The 16,847-nt window shown below is 38.6% G+C and overlaps 1 protein-coding gene across 3 annotated transcripts in view; it reads left to right on the top strand.

The window, feature by feature from the left end:
• The window catches only part of ADAM12 (ADAM metallopeptidase domain 12), a 353,203-nt gene that overhangs the window by 320,486 nt on the left and 15,870 nt on the right, over positions 1–16,847 (top strand). The gene's annotated exons all lie outside the window — the stretch shown is intronic.

The following is a 16,847-nucleotide window of genomic DNA, read 5'->3' on the forward strand; positions in this document are numbered from 1 at the left end:
CTGGTAATTTTTTCCTGCTATCACTCTTTATGTTTTCTTCTAGTTATTTTTCCGTGTTTAGAATTATATGCATATTTAACATAATCTAGTTTGTTCTCTTTGTATACTGTTTCATGTACTGCATTTTTGCCGTAAAATCATTCTCATTTATCGTAGCATTAAAAATCCTTAAAAATGTTATTTTAATAACCCTACATGTGAATATAGAGTAATTCTTAACTACTTGCCAGTTAGTGGGCATGTTCGGATGACTGTAATTTTTGCTATTATAAACAGCTGTGTTATGATTGTCTAGACAGATAAATTTTGGACCTCACTAATTATTCCCTTAGGAGAGATGCCCAAAAATGAAAATATTGGGTTAAAAAAATGGCATAAACATTTTAAGCCTTCTAAAATATAAATTAAATATTTTTTCAGTGCTGTTATAAACATTTATGTTCCCAGATCAAGAGTGCCACCATGATTTTGCTAGCACTGAGTTTTAACTTTTTAAAACTGTACAATTTGAGAAATAAAATATCTCATTAATTTTTTTAATGTCTGGTGGTTCTATCAATCACTGAGACAGGATGTTGACGTTTCCAACTATAATTGTGTCTTCTTTCAATCTGTCAGTTTTTGCTTCATGTATTTTGAAGCTCTTATACATTTAGAATTGCTATGTCTTGGTGAATTTTATCATTATGTAGTGTCCCTTTTTATCACTGGTAATTGTCTTTGTTTTAAAGTCTACTTTATCTGATATCAATATAGCCACCCAGCTTTCTTTTGATCAGTGTTTACATGGTATGCTTTTTTCCCATCCTTTTACTTTTAACCTATCTATGTCATTATATTTGAAATTTGTTTCTTGTGGACAGCATATGATTAGGTTGTATTTTTTATCCGTTATGCCAATCTCTGTCTTTTAATAGATGTGTTTAGATTATTTACATTTGTTGTAATTATGGTTGTGTAAGGATTTGTCTACCATTTTAGTATTTTCTATTTGTTCGCTCTGATTTTCAGTTCACTGTGTTCCCTTTTCCTGGGCTAGGCATTTTTTAGTATTCCATTTTGATTTATTTGTACTGTTTTTTAATATATCCCTTTGTAAAATTTTCTGTATAGTTGCCCTAGGGCAGGGTTTCCCAACCTCAGCATTTACTGACATTTTAAGCTGGATAATTCTTTGTTGAATGGGGCTGTCCTGTGCACTGTAGGATGTTTAGCAGCATCTCTGGCTTCAACAACTAGATGGCAGTAGCACCCCCGCCCCTGGTTGTAACCATGTTCTCAGAAATTTCAAATGTCTCCTGAAGGGCAAAATCACCCCTCACTGAAAACTGCTGCTCTAAGGATTACGATGTAAGTACATAACTTACCACAGTTGTTCAGTTTGCTAAAGCTGCTGTTATACAAAATACCAGAAATGGATTGGCTTTTATAAGGGGGATTTATTAAGTTACAAATTTAGTCCTAAGGCCATAAAAGTTTGTCCAAACTAAGGCATCAACACCAGGACACCGTCACTGAAGAATGGCCAGTGGCATCTGGAACACCTCTGTCAGCTGGGAAGGCACGTGGTTCGCTTCTCCTGTTCCTTTGCTCCCAGGTTGCATTTCAAAATGGTGTTCTCCAAAATGTCTCTGGGCTTGTCTCTCTTAGCTTCTCCAGAGCAAACTCTGGGCTAGCTTCTCAAGGCATCAGCAAACATCTCTCCAAAAGTCTCTCTCAGCTGCTCTCTAGGCATTTGGTCCTCTCTTACAGGACTCCAGTGATTTAATTAAGACCTATCCCGAATGGACAGGGTGACATCTCCATGGAAACATTCAATCAAGAGGTCATACCCTAATCAAAAAATAAATCTGCCCCCACAAGATTGCATTAAAGAACATGGCTTCTTCGGGGACATAATATATCTAAACTGGCACATTCCACCCCCAGACCGGAAAAAGACATGTTCTTTCCATATACAAAACACGTTCATTCTATCACAATATCATAAAAGCTTAAATCATTTCAGTAACAAGATCTTATTAAAATCAGTTACAGGCATGGTCTGTAAACTGTATCAAGTCTGGGAATTGATTAAGGGGCCGTGACTCTGTTTTTGTAATTCAAGTTAGAATTTTGATCACTTGACCTAGAATTCTTCTGCTTATACCACTCAAACAAGAATTTAGTAGATTGCCCATCTATTTTACTTTTAGGTACGCCATGATCTACTAGCCAACACCATAAGTCTCTGTGAGTCAGATTATTTTGACTGCTGCTTTGAGCCTGCTGGCCGTTATGGTAGCCATGTCCACCTTGTCTTTGATGATTAACTGCTGCCACATGGCTTCTGCCAACTCAGGATCTGATTATCCCCATTGTGTTTAAGGATTCCAGTTCAGTGACAGCAGTTCCCACAATTATATCTGACCCACAGAGAAGGGAAGTTACAGAGCTCTTCAGAGAAGACAGAGCTAGTCTCACAAATGTATTCCTCAAGTCCTGGTAAAAGGTATGTCCTCTGGACATTCCAGGGGTGTATGAGCAGGTCTTCCATGATAAATCCACTCTAACATTCCAATTTCTCTAAGCCTCTGGACCGCCTCCTCTACATTATACCAGGGCAGTTCTGGCATTTTAACCTCAGGTAGTATCAGCCACCTTTTGAACCATGTTTCAGCCAACCACCCAAACAAACTGTTAACACCCTTTCTAATCCCTCAAGCTACAACATTGAATGCAGAATCTCTGCTTGGTGGGCCCATATCAGTAAATTCGGCCTGACCCAACTTTATATTCCTTCCACCATTATCCCACACCTTTAATGTCCATTCCCACACATATTCCCCTAATAAATTGGAAAACTCATACAGTTCTTTTGTAGTATAGCATCCTTCCTCATGGGTCACACTTTGTACCTCACCCTTCAGGGCCTGTTGGAATTTTAGTCTAGTTATAGGTCTTGAAGAAAAGAGTGGTGGTGGGTCATGAAAAGAATTAGAAGTATCCTTCAGGCCAATTACTTCAGGACATTCCATTGCAGTTTAATCTTGTGAAACAGGATTAATCTCTCCAGACAGAGGAGTGAGGGCTGCTTCCTCAGGGGAGGTGATTATAGGTTTAGCAGGCACTGAAGGGTTAATCTCTTTAGGTGGAGGTTATATGGCAGGCTCCTCTGGGCAGACTGGAGGTCAGGAAGCTGTTTCCTCAAAGCAGGGTGGAGACTGGGTAGCTGTCTCCTCACGGCAGACTTGGGGGGCTGTTTCCTCAGGACAGACCACTGCAGGTATGTCTAGAAAAGACTGAGCAGAATCCAGGGTTCCAGTGTCCCCTCTGCCATTATCATCATCCCATATGACCCCATTCCAGTTTTCAGGTTCCCATTCTTTTCCAATCAATGCCTTTACTTTAACAGCAGACACCCTGCAAGGTTGAGATTTTAGTTTACATTGTAAATGTGCTACTCACACAATGAGACTCTGGGTCTGGTTTTCAGAAATCTCAAGTCTGCAGCCACAGGAAATAAGATTTTCTTTCAGGGCACACATAGAAACTTTCACGTCTGTTATATGGTGTTCAAGTTTCAAATCTGAAGGCTTCAGTTATTCCTTTCTCTTATAACTTTATCCAGGATGTCTAGGAATAACCAGCCGAAATCATTATACCTCTTAACTCTGCAAAACTCTGTTAAACGTCAAAAACACCATCACCCAGAGCCTTGCCTTGTATCAGAGTGTAATCAGAAGAATCAAATGGTGATATTTTGTGTATCTCCACTGCCAACTCATGCCATGGACTGTCAGTGCCATCTTGATTTTCAAAATGGAGTCATTCTACTCTAATCAGAGTAGAAAATCAATTGTAAAAGCCCATTTTAAGGTTCTGTTTCTCAAGAACCACTCCTGGTACCAAGTTGTATTACTTAGGGTTCTCTAGGGATTGTCTACTCTAATCAGAGTAGAAAATCAATTGTAAAAGCCCATTTTAAGGTTCTGTTTCTCAAGAACCACTCCCAGCACCAAGTTGTATTAGTTAGGGTTCTCTAGGGAAACAGAACCAACAGGTGATATTTGTAAATACGAGATTTTATAAAAATGTTTTATGCAACTGTGGGGATGCACAAGTCCAAATTCCAAAGAGCAGGCAGTGAGCTGGCGACTCCAATAAAGGTCTTCAGTGAACTCCCGGGAGAGGCTGCTGGCTGGCTGAAGAAATGAATAAATCCAACTGATTGAATTTTCTCCTTGCCAAAGACATGCCCTTCCTTGATGTAATCAGCCACAGATGCAGTCAATTGGATGATGATTTAATAAATGAACCTTCTGGTTTATTAACCAGGCACAAATGTCCTTGCAGTAATGGTTAGCCTAGTGCTTGCTTGACCAGACACCTGGGTACCATCACCTGGCCAAGTTGACACATGAACCCAACCATCATAACAGTTTACTGGTATTAATATTTATTACTTCCAGTGGAATGCAGCAATTTCACTACCTTTTAGATCCCTTTATCCTCCACCTATATGACACAGATGTCTTAAATATTACATTCACATATATTGAGAACCACTGCAGATATTCTAGTGTTTGCTTTCAACCATCAAACATAATTTTTAAACTTAAGGTAAGTAGGACATTCTATTATATTTACTCACACATTTTCCATTTGTGTTCATTCTTTCTTCACTCCTGGTGCTCCAAGTTTCGTTATCATTTGCTTTCTGTCTGAAAAACTTCCTTGAGCAATTCTTTCAGAGCAGGTCTACTTGTGACAAATCCTGTTAGTCTTCCTATCTCTGAGAATGTCTTTATTTTGCCTTCATTCCTGAAGGATGTTTTCACTGCATATAGGGTTCTGGGTTGACTATTCTGTTCTTTCAGCACTTGGAAAATGTTGTTCCACTTCCTTCTGGTCTCCATGGTGATGAGCTATCCACGGAAGGGCGGGTTCTGCCCCCAGCCTCTGTTGCAGGGGAGGGGCGTGGCCTTGCTGTAGCAGAGTGGGGATGATGAGGAGGTGGAGCCTGGCTGCTCTCTGGTGTCCACCTGGAGTGAAGGCCGGTACAGTCAAAGTGTTTTGTCCTGCTGGGCCACCCATTTCTCTTTGGCGGGAGAGAGCAGGCTTTCCGTTGGGGACTCTGGGGCTGGCCTCACTGACATTTCCAGGTTGTGGCCTCTCCAGAGTGCAGGCCAACATTATATAAAGGACAAAAAAAAAAAAAAAAAAATAACCAGGGTCTCCCCACTGAGTAGTTCTTTATGAATTTTGCCCAGGCTTTTTTGTTGTAATTAGCTGGAGGAACAGGATAGAAGGTACTGATTCCTTCTTATATTTCTACTGGTGCACTTGAACTGCTTTTTATTTATCTATTAATCAATGATGTGCTGGTAAACTGGTTTTCCCTCTTTATAGCTTTTGCTGATTTCTGTGCTGTGAAAATTCCTACCATGACCAATTTCTAGCTACTAATGTGATATCATTGTAGGAAACTGGCCAGTGCCCACACACCACTAGTTAACTGTATTTGTTCTGTGAATTGTCTGCTCCTATCCTTCACCATTTTTTTTAGATGAGTGGTAGAACTTTTTTCCTGATTTGGAAGATTTATAAAGAGTCTCTTTTTAAAAATAGATGAAGAATATTTAGCCTCTGCTAGTAATTTATTGTAAACATTTCCTTTAATATCCTTCAAATTTGTGGTATTTTTGACATACAGGAGAATTCTTGTTTTGAATAGTGAAACTTACTAGTCTTTTCTTTTGTGACTTTTCCTATTCCTTTCATGCTTGTAGAGTCCTCTCCCACTTCAGTATCAGTGAAGGGTCACCTAGAATTTCTCCTGTTCATTTTGTGGCAGCTGTTGGTGATTCTTTTACATTTGGTTTTCTAAGCTGTCTTGAATTTACCTCAATGGAAAGCAGTGGGCACTTCCTAAACTTTTCTGGGCTGTGAACTTATTTGAGAATCTGATGAAAGCTATGAATCCTCAGGAAATGTGCCTGTACTCAAAATGGTGCATGTAGACTTCAGGTTTCCATCCCTAGGGATTCCTTTATACTGGGGAGAGATGAGGTTTCATTTCCCTCTTAAAGCTACTCATCTGTACACAATGTCAAATTGGGAGTGCCTCTAACAGACCACGTGACTGGAGAAAAGTTATGTTTCTTGCTGGCATCTTTTTTTCCTGCAAGCAGTGAATGCCACAAGAATGGACTCCTTTAAGATTTCCTCTAAAGCAGGCCCTGCTTCATAAAACTAAGAAAATGTTACCCTTTAAACGTTAGTAAAACTGAAAAAAAAAAATCTACATTTCTCACTCCAGGATGGTCTGTTTGGAGCTTTTCAGAGACATATGATACAGATTAAGTTCACGCTTTCTCTCCCATCACACATAGGAGACTGAAATTAATTCCATGCAGGTATGAGAAATATTTGGAGGTAGCTCTTGTTTGGCAGAGCAGATTGAGTCCATTGACATTTTATACTTTAGAGTTCTCCACACCCTACCCCGACAACACGACCAACACACAGCTTCACGGTTAGCCCTGCTTCATTTGATCAAATTTGCACTTAAACATCCCACAGGAAAACACTGTGCTATTGGTTAACCTCTCTGCATGGGTAAGCTAATTCTTTGTAGAAAACATTTGATCTTCCGTAAAATGTTCTGTTTGATTATTTAAAATCAAGGACAGTTGAATCAACTTACTCATTGTTGGGTTGTCCACAAACGTCCCTTGCCAAGGTACCATTTCCTTCGTGGTGAAATGACCCTTGGAATTCCAGCTTCTCATCCTGTCTCCTCAGCCTTGACCAAGGAAACCACCTTTAATTTCCTTTTCATCCTGTCAGCTGTTTTAGAGGAAAATAATTCAGCATATCCATCTAGCTGTGAGCTGACAGCTGCCAAGTTCTCTGGAACCACAATCTCAGCATGAAAGCAAAGTGTAGGCTTGAAAAAAGGATAATGAAATGAATGACAAAAAAGAAGTTAAAGGAGTGTGCAATCACCTATGATTAGGCACTCATAGAGCATCTGCCCTCTGCTGGACATTGGATTTGTCCCTTCCCCAACTAGTACATTAATTTTTCAATCCACCAGGAGGAACCTGCACTTAAATGAGGAGATAAGACAAATCGGCACACATTTGCATATAACAAACCCCTAAAGAAGCACTAAGAAAGGTTTTCTGCTGCTGCATAGGGAGTTTATCACATCACAGACTTTGGAAGAGAAAAGAGAGGGAAGAAAAAAGGGGAAGCCACAGGAGTGGCTAGAGATGGATGTAGAGGGCTTTGAGAGACTTTCTGTTGATGGTTAATCTTTGTAAAATATATTTTGTACTGCTTTTTATTGCTTAAATATCATCAAACTTTGCACATACACACAAAAAATTCAATTTTACCAAAGGGTCATACATGCTAGCAACATGCATCTTGGGTAGAATTCTGAAAGGGCCCTCCTTGAGAAGGAGCCACGGCAGATGGCAGGCTCACAACAGGGAGGCAAGGGTGGGAAGAGAGAGGACACTTGGGCATTCAAAAGCTCCTCCTTAGAGGGGGAAAGGATCCCTTCCTTGACTTGCAACATCGTTTGTAAAGTCAATTGACTTGACTTCTGAGAGGGGAGGGGGCCCAGGGACTGCTCTGAAAGCTGAGAGGGAGGTGGCCCCTGAAGCACAACGCAGGCCAGGGCCCAAGGAGAAGGATGGCCAGAAGACCCTAAGGGAGTCCTTTGCTGCGTGCCAATTCCCTTACACCATCCTCAAATCTTCGGTGGACTCTGGTAACCAGTACAACCGGCTGTTGGTCCCAAGTTAGTTGGAGAATGAAGGAGAATCCCTGTGCAAACCTGGGGCAAATGTGCAGGGAGGGGGCAGCACCCTGCCCAGTCAGCTCTGAGATGCTAAGAGAGGACACAAGAGCAGCCCAGGGCAAGTGGTCCAGAGCAGGCAGGGGCTGGAAATGCCACCAGGAATCCTCAGAACCCTTCAGGAATGACCTGCATGTGCTGGTCACACAGGATAGAGTCTCAAAGGACTAAATTTGAATTTAAAAAAATAAGACAATTTGGGGACACTTGGTGATATACTTTTTTCTTTTTTTATTGTGTAATATAACATATTTACATAGAAGTGTTAACTTTCCAAGTGCAATTTAACAAGTAATTAGAGAGCAAATTGCAACAAATGTTATGGGTTACAACTTGAGTGATATTTTTAATACTATCCCTGGAGGAGAAGAGGGAAGGAACGGGGACATTTCTGCTGGAGATTTCTAGGTTACACCCATCTGGAAGCTTTTATGCAATTTATTTTCATTTATTGGCTTAATTGATTCACTTAAAATTTAAACAAAAAGATGTTTGATGTCATATCTACAAAATAGATGTCTCAACTCATGGAAAATTGTGTCTGGAGAAGGCCATGTGAAGAAGCAGCTGATCAAAATGCAATTGTCTGCTATCAAACAGAAACGTGCCATGATACTAAAGACAGTGTAAGTGGCACCCTCAGTGCATGGACAGGACATTCTTCTAAACAGCAAAAACTTCATAAAAGTGTCACTCACTTATTTCTAAAAAGCTTTGCTCCATAAAATGGCATTCAAACAACAAATGTGGACACATGGTCTTGTTTGGTTGTTTTTGTTTTTGTTTACTTTTTAAGCCCATAGTTTCTTGGAAAAGGTTGGGAAGTGGTTTTCCTCAACTCAATCTTTTCAGTTAATTGTACTACTAAACTAACTGGCTAAGATTGTTTTTCCAGCCAGATTCGCTTCTTCAGTCCAATAACAGGAAACAGAAAAATGGACATCTGGATCCATCTCATAGGAGATTGATTTTTGCTGAATCAAAACCTTTCCCAAAAATGCCGATAGGCCTATGAGAATATTTTCCCACCTGATTCCTGGCACTCCTTGTGTGCACTGCAATTCAGCAATACAGTAATGGGAGGATTAATTTCTATTTTTATGCTTATAACCAAGTAGAATGTGTGTGCACATGTATTATTTTTATTACTATTGAAAAAAGGGACTTCTAGGTTAATATTTATTGGCCATTGTTATGAGGCTGGTACTACCAGGCTAAGCACTCTGCAGGCATTTCTAACCCTCTCAACAAACCTACAAGGCAGATACAATCATTAGCCGCATTTTACAGAGGAGCAAAACAAGGCACCATGAGGCTCACACCCAGGTTCTTTATCTGCAGACTTAGCACAGATAGACAGATGGACGTACAGATAGATGGATGGGAGCGAGGGAGGAACGGCTGTGAAAACAGCCAAGGCTGGCCTACTTTTAGACCTCTGGCAGCCTTGGAAATCTTTAATTTCCCAGTTTGCCAGAGAAATACTATGATACCAATGCAAAGCCTTCAGTTATTAACTAAAGAGTCTTGCATTTCTCTTTTCTTTTGAGGTAACACTTTTCCATTCTAGTCATTCTTGTCTTAGTTGGTCTTTGTTGGAATAAGCCAACAGTAGCTGGAATTGCACTTTGGGTATCTGCAGCCTCTAAAATGAAAAAAAAGCTCTTTGCCTTTTCTGTAGAGGTGGAGATTTTCAGTTTATAGCATTTATGATAAACACCTTATCTGTTTCTCTATATAATATGCAACATATAACATTTTGAAAAGCCAGCCAACCCAGTATAGCCTCATCAATGGGCTTCTGACTCCAAAAGCCTGCAGAGCAATCAAACTGTGCCTAAGTAGCCACACAGGGTCTATTTCAGGAAGATCCCAATTCTGCTCCCTCCCTCCCCAGCCGCAACCCCCCCCCCACACACACACACACCCAAAAAAAGTGATGAGTGATTGCCTCAGACTGTATTGGGAAGCACCAGCCCCTCATTCGGAAATGCTTTGTCAGGATGTAAACGTGAGCAAAACAAATTAACTTAAAGCATGATTTTAGGACAATCAGGCAATGGCAGGTTTGCTGTGAGGTTGCGCCCAAACTTTTAACTGTTCTTCAAAAATGAATGAAGATTTGTACCCTTCTGACCTGACGGTGTCTGAAAAGGCATCTGGTATTTAAACCAGTACTCAACAGAGTCTGGGAATCTGGTGACGGAGAAAAAGGAATCATGTAACGAGACAAGGAAATCCGTTAGTTAATGGGCTCTCCTACGGAAGTGAGATGAAACCAAAGAAAACTGGTCTTTCTAAGAGCCTTCATCACCCCTAGCAAACCAAAAGCTAGTAAGTGAGAAAAGGTGCTGGCAAGCGTCCTTCTGTGCCCCCTCTCGCTTTCCAGATGTTACCCTGCTGTCCAGACATTCTCAAAAAGACTTCCTTCCGAGCCTCTCCGCAGCACCCCGCCACACACACACACACACATCTGGACTGCCCCATCCCAGAGGAGACCACCAGAAGGCGGAGGCTGGTTTATTCTCCAGCTCCAGTCACAGCAAGTCCAGTCCTTCAAACACAACCGATGGACAAGAAACATGCTGAATTGGAGTGGATTCTAATTAGCTGCACTGGACTGGGCAAAAGGTCAGTCTTGTCACAGAATCAGTTATTCCCTGTGTGAGTGTATTCCTCATCACACTCAGATGAGTCACGGATTCATAAAAATTAGAGCCACTGCTTCCTGTAAATCTAAAATGTAGCTACCAAGGTCTTTGACTTTTGCTAACCTTCCCTGCCACCTGCCTAGTACTTCCAGAAACTTTAACTGAACTTTCTTTGGTTTCATATCATCACCAATTATTCCTGTGACTAACCCACCGAATGTCTTTAAAGGTGTCTATTTCATATGGAAGTAACCTAACCATATCTCACCAGAGAGTGCTAACTTATGAGAACGCAAGATTTCAAAGGGAAGTCATTCAAGTGAAACCATAGTGCTTGTTTTCTATTTGTTTCAGCTACTATAAACAAGCTGATAAAAGAAAAACTTCTTACCAATGAAAATAGTATCTTACAGCTTTATTGAATGATTCATGAATTGGGCAGAAAGTAGAAGGGAACTCTGCTGAAGGGCTGAAGGGGTACAACAGGGGAGCTGCTTATATAAGACAAATGTAAAAGCAAGTAAGGAAATGTTTGGCTGACATTGTTTCCATTTTACATAGTGGGAGCAGGTACACATTGATTACTATGGTATACTTGTCCTTTCTTTTCTTTTTTTTTTTGTTTTTTGAAGAGGAGAAGAGGGTTTATTTTCACTGGCAGGAGGACAGGGTGGGGTTGGGAAGCTTTCTCAAACACCTCCCAGAAGTGATTTTTCAATTGTTTTTTTCTTTTTTTTAATTTTTAACTTTATTTATCAAAAAACAAAACAAAACAAAAACAACAAAACACATTTCAAACAAAACAAAGCAAAAGATTAAGACAAATAACCTAAAATAACTACATTGCTTCCAACATGTTCCTACCATATCCCAAGAAAATTAATAAATCATAACCAAAGGAAAAAGAAAATCAAATAATCTGAAATAACTACATTGCTTCCAACTTGTTCCTACCATACCCCAAGAAAATTAACAAACCATAATCAAACAGAGGCCCAAGAAAAACCAAATAACTACATTGAAGCTAATTTTTTTAATGCAATAGCTTTTCTTTTTACTTTATCAAAAAATTAAAAAAAAAACAATTCAAAAAAAAAATAAAACAAAGGAATAAGAAAAACAAATAACCAAAAATAACTGTATTGCTTCCAACATGTTCCTACCACACCCCAAGAAAATTAACAAACCCTAACAAAACAAAAGAATAAGAAAAACAAATAACCTAATATAACTACATTGCTTCCAACATGTTCCTACCATACCCCAAGAAAATTAATAAACCATAATCATTCCTGAGCATTCCCATAACATTGAGATTACCCTCAACAGCTTATCTGTTCTTTTTAGATTATCATTCCCCCATCATTACTTACTATCTATCTCTATGTCCCCTACATTCTACAATATAAATATTTACTTTACATTTTTCACAGAGTTCACATTAGTGGTAACATACAGTATCTCGCTTTCTGTGTCTGGCTTATTTCACTCAGCATTATGTCTTCAAGGTTCATCCATGTTGTCATATGTTTCACGACCTCATTCCTTCTTACTGCCACATAGTATTCCATTGTGTGTATATACAACATTTTGTTTATGCATTCATCTGTTGAAGGGCATTTGGATTGTTTCCATTTCTTGGCAATTGTGAATAATGCTGCTGTGAACACTGGTGTGCAAATATCTGTTCATGTCACTGCTTTCAGATCATCTGGGTATATACTGAGAAGTGAAATTGCTGGATAAAAGGTTAACTTGAAATCTAGTTTTCTATGGAACTGCCGGACTGTCCTCCAGAGTGTCTGTACCATTATCCAGTCCCACCAGCAATGAATAAGAGTTCCAATTTCTCCATATCCTCTCCAGCATTTGTAGTTTCCTGTTTGTTTAATGGCAGCCATTCTAATTGGTGTGAGAAGATATCTGATTGGAGTCTTAATTTACATCTCCCTAATAGCTAGTGAAGATGAACATTTTTTTCCATGTGTTTATTAGCCATTTGTATTTCCTCTTCAGTGAAATGTCTTTTCATATCTTTTGCCCATTTTATAATTGGGCTGTTTGTTAATATTGTCATTGAGTTGTAGAAGTTCTTTATATATGCAAGATATTGGTCTCTTGTCAGATACATGGTTTCCAAATATTTTTTCCCATTGAGTTGGCTGCCTCTTCACTTTTTTGACAAAATTCCTTTGAGGTACAGAAGCTGTTAATTTTGAGGAGTTCCCATTTATCTATTTTTTCTTTTGTTGCTTCTGCTTTGGATGTAAGGTCTAAGACACGGCCTTGTAATACAAGGTGTTGAAGATGATTCCTTACATTATCTTCTAGAGTTTTATGGTACTGTCTCTTATATTGAGGTCTTTAACCCATTTTTAGTTAATTTTTCTGTAGGGTGTGAGGTAGGGGTCCTCCTTCATTCTTTTGGATATGGATATCCAGCTCTCCCAGCACTGTTTGTTGACGAGACTGTTATGTCCCAGATCAGTGGTTTTTGGGGGCCTTATCAAAGATTGGTTGACCGTAGATCTGGGGGTCTATCTCTGAATTCTAAACTGATCAATATGTCTATCTTTGTGCCAGTACTATGCTGTTTTGACTACCATGATTTTATAGTTAGCTTCAAAGTCAGGAAGTGTATGTCCTCCTGTTTCGTTTTTCTTTTTTAGAATGTTTTTAGCAATTCAAGGCATCTTTCTTTTCCAAATAAATTTGATAACTAGCTTTTACAAGTCTGCAAAGTAGGTTTTTGGAATTTTGATTGGAATTGCTTTGAAGCTGTAGATGAGTTTGGGTAGAACTGACATCTTAATAACATTTAGCCTTCCTACTCAAGAACAGAATAGTTTCCCATCTTTTTAGGTCCCCTTCTATTTCTTTTAGTAAAGTGATGTAATTTTCCACATATAGGTCTTTTACATCCTTCGTTAAGTTTTTTCCTAGGTACTTGATTTTTTTAGTTGCTACTGAGAATGGAATCTTTTTCTTGGGTGTCTCTTCAGTTAGGTCATTCTAGTGTATAGGAACATTACTGATTTATATGCATTAATCGTGGATCCCACACTTGCTAAATTTGTTTATGAGCTCAAGTAGCTGTGTTGTTGATTCGTAGGGTTTTCCAAATGTAAGATCATATCATCTGCAAATAATGACAGTTTTACTTCTTCCTTTCCAATTTGGATGCCTTTTATTTCTTTATCTTGCTGGATTATACTGGCTAGCACTTCTAGCACAATGTTGAAAAACAGTGGTGACAGCGGGCATCCTTGTCTCATTCCTGATCTTAGAGGGAAGGCTTTCAGTCTTTTGCTATTAAGTACTATGCTGGCTGTGGGTTTTTCATATATTCCCTTTATCATACTGAGGAAGTTTCCTTCAGTTCCTACCTTTTGAAGTGTTTTTCTCAAAAAAGGATGCTGGATTTTGTTGAATGCCCTTTCAGCATCTGTTGAGATGATCATTTGCTTTTTTCCCTTTTGATTTGTTAATGTGTTGTAGTACATTGATTAATTTTCTTATGTTGAACCATCCTTGCATGCCTGGAATGAACCCCACTTGGTCATGGTGTATGATTTTTTTAATGTGTCTTTGGATTCAATGTGCAAGTATTTTGATTGGAATTTTTGCATCTATATTCATGAGGAAGATTGGCCTATAGCTTTCCTTTCTTGTAGCATCTTTACCTGGTTTGGGCATTAGAGTGATGTTAGTTTCATAAAATGAGTTAAGTAGTGTTCCATTTTCTTCAATTTTTTGGAAGAATTTAAGTAAGATTGGTGTCAGTTCTGTTTGGAAAGTTTGGTAGAATTCCCCTGTGAATTCTGACCCTGGGCATTTATTTGTGGGGAGCTTTTTGATGGCTGTTTGGATCTCTTTGCTTGTGATTGGTTTGTTGAAGTCCTCTATTTCTTCTCTGGACAGTCTAGGCTGTTCATGTATTTCCAAGAAATTGCCCGTTTCCTCTACAGTATCTTGTTTGTTGGTGTACAGTTGTTCATAGTATCCTCTTATGATTTTTTTAATTTCTTTGGGATCCACAATAATGTCCCATCTCTCATCGATTATTTTGTTTATTTGGGTCTTCTCTCTTTTTTATTTTGTCAGTCTAGCTAAGGGCTTGTCAATCTTGTTGATCTTCTCAAAGAATCAACTTTTGGTTTTATTTATTCTATTTTTTTGTTGTTGTTGTTCTCTCTGTCATTTAGTTCTGCTTTAATCCTTGTTATTTCTTTTCTTCTGCTTGGTTTAGGATTAATTTGCTGTTCATTTTCTAGCTTCTTCAGTTGTTCCATTAGTTCTTTGGTTTAACTCTTTCTTCCTTTTTAATGTATGCATTTAGAGCTATAAATTCACCCCTCAATACCACCTTCGCTGCATCCCATAAGTTTTGCTATGTTGTGCTCTCATTTTCATTTGTCTCTAGATATTTAGCAATTTCTCTTGCTATTTCTTCTTTAACCCACTGATTGTTTAGGAGTGTGTTGCTTAACCTCCAGATATTTGTGACTGTTCTAAATCTTTGATGGTTATTGACTTCTAGTTGTATTCCATTGTTATCAGAGAATGTGCTTTGAATAATTTCAATCTTTTTAAATTTACTGAGGCTTGTTTTGTGGCCCAGCATATGATCTATACTGGAGAAAGTTCAGTGGGCACTAGAGAAGAATGTATATCCTGGTGATTTGGGATGTAATGCTCTATATATGTCTGTTAAGTTGAAATCATTTATCACATTGTTTAGTTTTTCAGTTTCCTTATTGTTCCTTTGTCTGGTTGACCTTTCAACTAGGAGAGAGTGATGTATTGAAGTCTCCCACAATTATTGTGGAAACATCTATTGCTTCCTTCAGTTTTGCCAGTGTTTGTCTCATATACTTTGGGGCACCTTGATTGGATGCATAGACATTTATTATTGTTATTTCTCCTTGTTGATTTGTCCTTTTTATTAGTATATAGTGTCCTTCTTTGTCTCTTATGACATCCTTAAATTTAAAGTCTATTTTATCTGAGATTAATATTGCTACTTCTGCTTTTTTTTGGCTGTAGCTTGCATGGAATATTTTTTTTCCATCCTTTCACTTTCAATTTCTCTGTGTCTCTGGGTCTAAGATGAGTCTCTTGTAAGCATCATATTGATGCTTCATATTGTTTAATCCATTCTGCTAATTCTATATCTTTTAATTGGGAAATTTAATTCATTCACTTTCAATGTTATTACTGTGAAGGCGGTTCATGAATCAGCCATCAAATCCTTTGGTTTTTATTTGTCAGATATATTTTTTCCCCTATCTCTATTTCCTTTAACTCATCCTTACTGAAACTCTTTAGTTCTGTGCCCTTCTCCAGATCGCTCTCTCTCTTCTCTTTTTCTCAGCATGTAGGGTTCCCTTTAGTATATCTTGTAGGGCAATTCTCTTGTTAGCAAATTCTCTCAGCATTTGTTTGTCTGTGAAGATTGTAAGTTGTCCTTCAAATATGAATGAGAGCTTTGCTGGATAAAGAATTCTTGGTTGGCAATTTTTCTCTTTCAGAATTTTAAATATGTCATACCACTGCCTTCTTGCCTCCATGGTGGCCACTGAGCAGTCACTACTTAGTCTTATGTTGTTTCCTTTGTATGTGGTGAATTGCTTCTCTCTTGCTGCTTTCAGAACTTGCTCCTTCTCTTCAGCATTTGACAGTCTGATCAGAGTATGTCTCAGAGGGGATTTACTTGGATTCATTCTGTTTGGAGCTCATTGGGCATCTATGATTTGCATATTTATGTTGTTCAGAAGGTTTGGGAAGTTCTACCTGACAGTGTCTTTGAATACTCTTCCTAGTCTTTTACCCTTCTCTTCCCCTTCTGGAACACCAATGATTCTGATATTTGTGTGCTTCGTGTTGTCCATCATATCCCTGAGATCCATTTTGAATTTTATGATTTTTTTTCACCATTCATTCTTTTGTGCTTCCACTTTCCAACCTACACTCTTCCAGTTCACTTATTCGTTCCTCAGCTTCCTCTAATCTAGCACTATATGTATCAAGTATCTTTTTAATTTGATCAAGTTTATTTCCATAAGTTCCTCTATTTATTTACTCTTGCAAATTCTTCTTGGTGCTCTTCTAGGGTCTTTTTGATGTCCTTTATATCCTGAGCCATGGTATTGGTGTTTGTGATTAGTTCTTTGATTAATTTCTTCAAGTTCTATATCTCCTCTGTTTTCTTTTAATTTGAGCATTTGGGTTATCCATATCTTCTGGTTTCTTCATATGCTTTATAGTTTTCTGTAGTTTTGGGGCTCTAGGCATTTACTTATCTTGATAGGGTTCTTTTAGGATATGCAGGCTTATTTAAACCA

Source organism: Choloepus didactylus, chromosome 15 (genome assembly GCF_015220235.1).
Source record: "Choloepus didactylus isolate mChoDid1 chromosome 15, mChoDid1.pri, whole genome shotgun sequence".
NCBI classification, from domain to species: Eukaryota; Metazoa; Chordata; class Mammalia; order Pilosa; family Megalonychidae; genus Choloepus; species Choloepus didactylus.